The 8,621-nt window shown below is 32.2% G+C and overlaps 1 long non-coding RNA gene across 2 annotated transcripts; it reads left to right on the forward strand.

The window, feature by feature from the left end:
- Positions 1–3,396: 3,396 nt before the first annotated feature.
- LOC147492021 (uncharacterized) lies at positions 3,397–7,607 on the forward strand. 2 transcript variants are annotated; one of them, XR_015199188.1, is made up of 5 exons: positions 3,397–3,580; positions 3,943–4,198; positions 4,630–4,735; positions 4,829–4,889; positions 6,756–7,607. It is a non-coding gene; the product is annotated as an uncharacterized LOC147492021 (long non-coding RNA). The 2 variants fall into 2 exon arrangements; XR_015199187.1 differs by having other exon boundaries at positions 4,119–4,198.
- Positions 7,608–8,621: the final 1,014 nt, after the last annotated feature.

Genomic DNA, 8,621 nt, shown 5'->3' on the forward strand with positions numbered 1-8,621 from the left:
TAAATGAGGATGCAAGTGGTACTATATATGTAAGGAAAAGTTGAATTAATACAGATGGTGGTCTGCCTAACCCTAGCATATTTGGGGAAAAAAAAGATTCAAATATCACAATATCAACAATTCTTACAAAATGGTTCAAACTAACAATGAAAAAAATATCAATATATATATGTGTGTGTTTCTGATGACCTAGATGGACATGCTTTAACACGTGAATAAATTATAAGCATGTACCAAGCCAGTACGTAAACATGAACACAAAAACATGGTTTAAACAAAAACATTATTACAATCAAAACCAATAAAGACAAGAAATAGAGAAACAATTACTTTGCTTAAATGAGTCTTTATACTATTTTAAAAATCCCACCTCCACCTACAATAATACAATAGTAAATTTATAATAAAAAAGTGTGACTCTTGGTCACTTTTTTCTGGATAGTTTTACCCTTGCTTCCATTTTAAATTTCAATATTTGCCTTGCAAAAACAATTGAAGTATTTTTGAGGTAGTTAGGGCATAACTATAACTACAAAAGATTTTCTTTTGTTGTTTTGTGAGTGGAGAGTGGGTCCATGAGTTAGGTGTGTGTTATCCACAGATGCGTAGCACGTGCACCATACTAGTATATATATATATCTTCACAATATCACTAATTCGGTAATTCCTATATACTTTATTTTACTTCTAACAAAAGTCCAATTTAAGTTGCATTACCAAACTATTACAATTTTCTAATTCAAATACCAATTTAAATTTGCTAAAAGCATAACTTTATAATACCTGTGAAAAGTAGTTTGAAGCTTCTGAGAAATTGCTTTTGTCATTGTGGGATCCTGATCTGTTATAATCATCTTCGGGGCCTCACCGGGCATAGCTTCTAAAAAATTGTTGAATAACCAAACAAAAGATTATGTAGTCTCATCGCAGAGAAAAGAGCAAGCAAAAAGAACGGTCTGTCCGTGATTATTAACCCCAAATAATGGTGCAAGTATCAACTCATACCGATTGGTATTGTATGTAGTATCAAAGAAGACAACATCACCATAAAACTGGTATGCTCGTCTAGGGGTGCATCTGCCCAAAAACAACGAGTAATTCTTTGTTCATCATCTACCTCAATTTTATAAGTGAAAGAAAGATTCTTTCCATGCTCCAATTTCATATACTCATGAAACATATCTCCATCATGGCCTTTCGTCTTCTTGCGCCTATCCCTTTTCTTATTGTTTAAATCTTTTTGAGTGAAACTGGTATGTTCTATCCCTCTAGATTGCACTCCAAGAAGGCTAAATTGTTGATGATATGGTATATTTACCATGTCAAACTGTTGTGTTAAGTACTTTTTGGCACTAGAAACACCATGATGAGATCTTAGAAATTGTACTCTACTAGGGTTTGACAACGAGTAAGTGTGCCCCTCAAAGAATACACTAACTGCAAATGCACCAGAATTTAACTTCACCACTGCAATTCTTGCTTTACAATCTTCTTTTATAATGCCCCAACGCCTTTTTGCCGCAATGTCTACTATCACTGCACTTTTTCCTTCTTTAAAACAGACGTACTCCTTCCTTACGATTTCATCATTCCTTTTTTTCTGAGACCAACTTCAAATACTAAACCCAGCTACTTTTGCATATGCATTGTAAAAATTCTTAACAACATCAAGTGATTCATACTCTTGACCCTTTTTAGGCTTGAGATCATGTAGGACTTCAAGACATTAAATCTCAACATGTTCCGTAGGCACACTAATAGTCTCCATATCAATATCGTCATTCTCCATTTCAATATTGTCTGACAAAATTCTACCAACATCAACATCAGAAGCTTACAAACAATTAAAGCACAAAATAGAATTGCCCATAGTCCATTTTTACGTGAAATTTATATGGTGGAATTTAATAACTACATGCTAAACTAAATGCAAAATCTTCTAGTGTAACTAAATTGTTTGTCGTGTATTAGTTGTATAAACTAAAGTTTTCTAATGCAATCAAAAACAAAGTTTTTCAGAAAAAAAAAATTCTAATTAATGATGAAAAAGATAGAAGGAAATAGCATATATTACTGAACTAAGAGGTGTGACTTTTTGGTAGTGATGTTCATTTAAATACTATACCATCCTCTATTCAAATTATTGAATATGATATGACCGTGATAATAGTTTTGTGAAATCAGTTGTATGTCACGGTGTTCACGAGTCAAAAGAAAATTAATAGTTCATAATTATGTTATTTGAACTTGGCACAATGTAGCGCCAAATATTACATGTAAGGAGAACACAAAAGAAAATAACTAGAAAGTTTATAGATACCTACAATTGAAATAAGTCCTTAAAACTGATTTAGTAAAGGCTGTAAAACGGTAGTAACACGCCAAGTTCTTCGGCAACTCTTCAAGTTATTCGGCAACTCGGCAAGTAACAATCAATTTTTTTTTTTTTTTTTCACCGTGATATCCTTTTTTTTTTATTAAGTCCCTTTTGTGTATATATTGGTTTTTTATACCACACCCCTTTACAAGATGAGTTAAGAGCTAATATTTTTGTAGATATGATTTACTAGCCATGGATAGTTACTCCACGAAAATTCAGCTTATTTGGAAACCTCTAACCTAGTTTAAAAAAATTGACAGCTTTGAATTTTTTTTAATAGCCCAGATTCTTCTATTTTGCAATCAGACATTGTTAAACTCCAACACATGAGCTGAAATTTTGTGGAGGTGATCTTTATAGTTTGTTGAACATATCCACAAAAAACTATATATAGGGGAGGGATCAATATACCATGGTTTTCATACCATGGTTTATACCATGCCCCACAACTTCACCTACAAGATGAACTAGAATATAATTTTTTGTGGATATGTCCAACAAACCATAAAGATCACCTCCACAAAATTTGATCTCATTTGATGGTGTTTAACAATGTCAAAATATGATTGCAAAATCAAAGAATCTGGGCCGTTAAAAAAATTCAAAGTTGGCAACATTTTTTAACTAGGTTAGATGTTTCCACATGAGCCGAATTTTGGTAGAGTAGTTACCCATAGTTAGTAGATCATATCTACAAAAATATATTAGCTCTTAAGTCGTATTGTAGAGGGTAATGGTATAAACCATGGTAAACGAATCTATTCCTCCCCATACATTTATGAAATCATAGTACAAAATATCACGATATAGCGATATATCACGATAAATATTATTGTGAAATCAGAGATGGGCATATAAATATCACGATATTCATTTGGATAAATACCAATGTAAATATTGGCGATATTTGTGGATATATCGCGATATTTCAACGATATAACAAGTTTTTGTTTTAATCCACGATATTTTCGGATATAATTGGTGGTGCTGGTGGTGATTGGAAAGAAAGTAGAGAGTTGATTGCAAATTGACGAATGAACTCTGAAGGATAGAAAAAAAAGGTGTTCTCCTACTCTACCCTCTCCCACACTAGTTTGCCAAAATAATTACAAACTAACAACTTTTGATGGCTAGAAAAGGTGTTCTCCACTTCTCCTTCTTCTACACTCTCCCACACCTCTTAAACCCAAATTCGATCAAGTGAGTTTTCTCTTTTTTCCTTTAAAATTATTCTTATTTAATATCTCTTAATACCATTTGGAAGATTGAATAGAATTTGAATTTAATTGGTATTCAATATTTAATAGAATTTGCATTTGAATAATATGAAGATTGATATTAGAAAATTGATTGTTATTATCAAATTTGGTATTCAAGATTGATTCTTCTTATTTCAATGGACGTCTTAATTGATGTGGTATAAATTAAACTTTTTCTTTAGATTTTGGGACAATGATCCCGTAGCTTCAGAAAGACACCTTTTTCAATCCTAAAATTTGAACAAATAAAGTTGCTTAAACTTCTTCATCTTCATCTCAGAGAGACACCAATTTATCTTGCAGGTGAGCAATCACAACAAAAGCTCTAATTTAATTAATAGACAATCTCGTTGTGCGTGACTTTGTAAATTCCACTGGCTACGTTTTTTATCATGGCTTTTGTTGGGATTGGACAGTAATGAATTTTCCTGACACAAACATATTCAACCATTGAGGGGAATAACTATTTTGATTTGCAGTAGTGTGTTGGCTTCGATTCTCTCAAGGTTGGAAGATAGAAAAATAGGATTGAGGTTGAAAGATAGAAAAATTCAATCAAGTGAGTTTTCTCTTTTCTTTTAGTGGCTCTTATTGAGATTTTCTACTTTGTTTGGAGTTCAATTTTAATTAGATGATTTCATACACACATACATATGTTGTGTTTAAGTTTGATAAGGTTTTAAATCTAATAAGAATGGGTTTAATTTGTCACCACCAAACATTAAATGGATGAAGGCACCATTACAAAACGATGAGTTTTTAGATGGAGTTACTACTGTTATAAAATGCACGAACCATCCATAGTCTAGGAAATAGGACTTAGGCACAAGGCACACACTAGTTTATTTCTTTTTTGATGTTTTCTACTTACTCGCAGAGTTAAATATTAGTTTTTCAAAATTCATTTTTGACAACAAATATTAGATGAATGAAAGAGGATGGGATAGCTCAGCAACTATTGATGATGTGTATTGGGTTTTGTTGGTGTAGGAATCTTGCAAAGAACTTGAAGCCATCCTTAGTTACTTAAAACTGCAGGTGCTTTCTTCATTTAAAAACTCTCGAACAATTGATTGATGGATGGATCATTTAGCAGGTAGCTAGCCTACTTTAGGATATATTTTTTGCTGGCTAAAATTGTATGTGTACTTGGATTTGCAAAGTAACTAATAGAGGCTTCTTTTGACAGGTTGTCTTTCTAGAGTTGTGTTATATTCAAATGGCTATATTGACCCCCGCAAAGTCTATAGGTACCATATCATCATCTCTATATCAATTTATTTAGATTATGTTAGTGTAGCTAGCTTATTTTTGGAAATGTTTTAAGTGAACGATACTGTATGAGAGTGTCTTTCAATCTATTTTTGATTTTGTTGAATATTCTTTAGCATATACCAATTTTTCCTTAAAATTATGTTTTCATAATAGTAATTGACTTCTCATATGGAACATAGTGTCATCCTTAATCAAGTAATTGTCATGTGAGGTCTTGGGGAGCACCTGTCACCCCTGCAGATGTAATTAGAATACTTGATCCAATGAGATTGTAACCCTCACTAGACAATCCTCTCTCTCTCAGTCTTTTGCGTGTCCTTTTTAAATTTTCGTATGCCAACTGTCTATGATGTTTATGTTTATGTGAATCACATGGCAACTGTCTTATGATGTAATTAGTTAAATTTATTAATCCATGATGTGGATCCTTTGCTCTATCATATTTTGTTTACTAGTATTTTTCTTGGTGTGGGTACCTTGTTTCTAAAGTGGTGTCTATTGTGTGAACTATATGGGTTGTCATTAGGTAGTTGGTACTTGATGTCAGATGGTGAGATGGGGATGCATGAAAAGTTAGTCTCGAATAGTTTATCTTTGATATGCAACTTTAAGTTTAGTGTGGACCATATTAAAACAGTTTTCAGTTCTGCAGTGATATTTGAAACTTCATATCAAAGTGGAATCTTGGTCTTTCTGATTGAATCCAATTCTGGATGATATTTTAGTGAGTCGTCTATCTAACGCAGCAAGCCTCGTTCAATTTGGATGTGGGTGGAAAAAGATATGCACTCCAAAATATTGCGCGTTAGAAAATTTTGCTAGTCAGAAAAACTGTTTCTGCACAATGTTAGACCTCAGTTTTGATATGGCTAGAAGTAGATATAGGTTTTTGGTAAAACATCAAAACGTAAGACACGTGAGTCTACTTTCTAAGACAATTGGCCTCAATGCATTCCAAGGCCCGTGGAGATAGATATGGCACCGTTAAGTTGGGTTGACAGAAAAACAGTGTGTCAGAAATCAGTTTCTGCCTATATTCGAGCCAAGTTTTCGGTTATTTAGAATGAGATCGAGTTTTTTTGTAAAACATAAAGAAGTAAGTTCTGTGTGTTAGCTTTTTAACACAAAAAAACCTCATATCATTTTTTATATATGTGGAAAGAGTTGTGCTATCCTAAAGATAGCCCGTCAGAATTTACGTTTGCTGAAAATCTGGATATTTACCAAGTTCACGCTATAATTACTTCTAATTAGGCTGAGATTGGGACATCGAGTTGTACATGAAAAAGTAAATGTATATATCCTATTTTTCAAATAACCAAGTGAGGTATCATTTGGATGATTGTGGGAAAATTTATTGTATTGGTAAGTCAACTAGAAAACCTACAGTGTTCTATTTTTATGTGCATGAACCTAATTTGAGAGATATTTCTAGAAATGAACTAAGAGCTTCTTCAATCATTCCTAAACGTTTTGTACATTGTTTGTAACCTACTTTTAGATAGTGGATTTCATTTCGAACGACATTGTTCATAAGATAGTTTTTGGTGACCCGAAGATAGAGTAGAATTCATTTTTGAGCAATTTTGACTTATAGGTTCATTGTGCATCATTAGGGTTGGAACTTCATTTATTTTATAGTGGCACTATTTGGAGCTTATTTTTATTCGTTTTGAGATGATCTAAGTTGTTGGTTTCTTTAAGTGTAAATGTTATTTAATTGTTTTGGCATTCGTCGAGACAGTTATGTACTTGATCCATGTATTTTTAAATAGGAATCATCAAATTTAATTTTTTTATTTTTTTGATGTATATATTAAATTATTCTCATTTGTGTTAAGCGAGGTTAGAAATTCCAAAGGGATTCGATATCAGGTGGGACCACACTATCCGTATCCCTGGAAATAAAAATGGGACAACATAAATTTTAGCTAGAGGTGGCATTACAAGGCTTAAGTACATCTTGGCGGAGGGAGCAAAAATGTTGAGAAATCATCAAAATGTGGAAAGAAAATTTGAGACATGTTCCGACAAATAGTTGAGTTTGGGATTGAGAAAAAAAAAAAAAAAAAAAACAAAGCTCAAGAACATTATAGAGTTGTCATGTATGCACACCCTCCTAGAGAAGACTCAGACGATGATGGCTACGAGTTCGAGATGGCTCAGCAACAATCTAGAGATGAGTACCAAAGGTTATGGGAGGAGGGTTCGTGGGATAGGAGGGCTCCAACTAGAGAGAACACCAATGTTCCAAGCATAAGTTCTCGCAAGGGCAAAGGCGATATGTCTCTCTTCTCTCGTTCGAAGAACACTAGGTATTTGGAGCTTATTGATGTTGATTCGCCGAGAAGGCCTGACGTTTATCAACCATCTGTCCACATGTGAGTCCGGAATGTCACCAGAGTAGTAATTTGTTGTATCTCATGTACTGTAATTTCATTTTGTGTAAAATCTAATATTTTATTTCATGTAGTGTAACTTTCCTTTATTTTATTTCATGCATTTTGTTGTGGAAAGTAGATATGTAATGTTATTTATGTGTTTGTTGAATATCTTGGAAGTGGATATGTAAGTTGTATAGATGTAATATTTATTTTGTTGTTAAACTGGAGTATATATATACATATCTTGGAAAGGTTGATCACTGAGAATTGTATTGTTTTGATTTTCAGGTTATGACAGGATTTATGTGTTTTAAATATCGAAAATACAGAAAAGACTCAGCCGGATTTTATAAAAAAACAATGATGATTTATCATTGATTTTAATTAATTAAAATTGAATGTAGTCCTATTAATGCCTTGTAATCTTTCTTTAATCTTTTAATCTTGAGGCGTTATAATCAGTGTAGTAATTTGTGTGACGTTTTAAATATTTGAATTTGTATTTGAAACTTAAAATATGACTTTATAACGACATATAACTATTCTAAATATGTGCAAATAAGTTAGTTAGTATTTTTGAGCATTAGAGAGTAGTTCATATTAAAAGTAATTACCACATTCAAAGAAAATATAGATTATTTATGGATTTTTGCGCGATATATGTGGATATTTGTTGATATATTATGATATATCCACAATATTTGCAGTTAGAAATACCCACACATAGTTGGTCGATATTTGTGGATATTTATCAATATATCTTGATATATCCACGATATTTGCAGATACCCAATGTAATATATCCCCACAGAAAGGGATATATCCTCGATACATATCCATAAATCAATGGTCGATATTTTGCCATATCCTGATATTTTATACTATGTATGAAATCATAGTACAAAATATCGAGATATGGTTATATATCGATCTCTGATTTATGGATATGTAACGTGGATATATCTCCCTCTATGGGGATATTTTACATTGGGGCATTTGCAAATATCATGTATATATCATGATATATCGACAAATATCTACAAATATCAACACAATAAGATTGTGTGTGAGTATTTTTTGGCTGCAAATCGCCAATATTTTCTTTAAATGTCGTGATAGTTTTAATTGAACTACTCTAGTGTCCAAAAATGATAACTAATTTATTTGCACATATTTATGATTGTTATATATTTTTATAAAGTCGTGTTTTAAATTCCAAATATAAGTTCAAATATTTTAGGAAGTAAAACAAAGGTTTAAATACAGAAATATGCAACGTACTTAGGTCCTATTAACACTTGTATCAACATAGAATTTTTTTTC

The sequence above is a fragment of the Coptis chinensis genome, chromosome 6 (genome assembly GCF_015680905.1).
Source record: "Coptis chinensis isolate HL-2020 chromosome 6, ASM1568090v1, whole genome shotgun sequence".
Lineage (NCBI taxonomy): Eukaryota > Viridiplantae > Streptophyta > Magnoliopsida > Ranunculales > Ranunculaceae > Coptis > Coptis chinensis.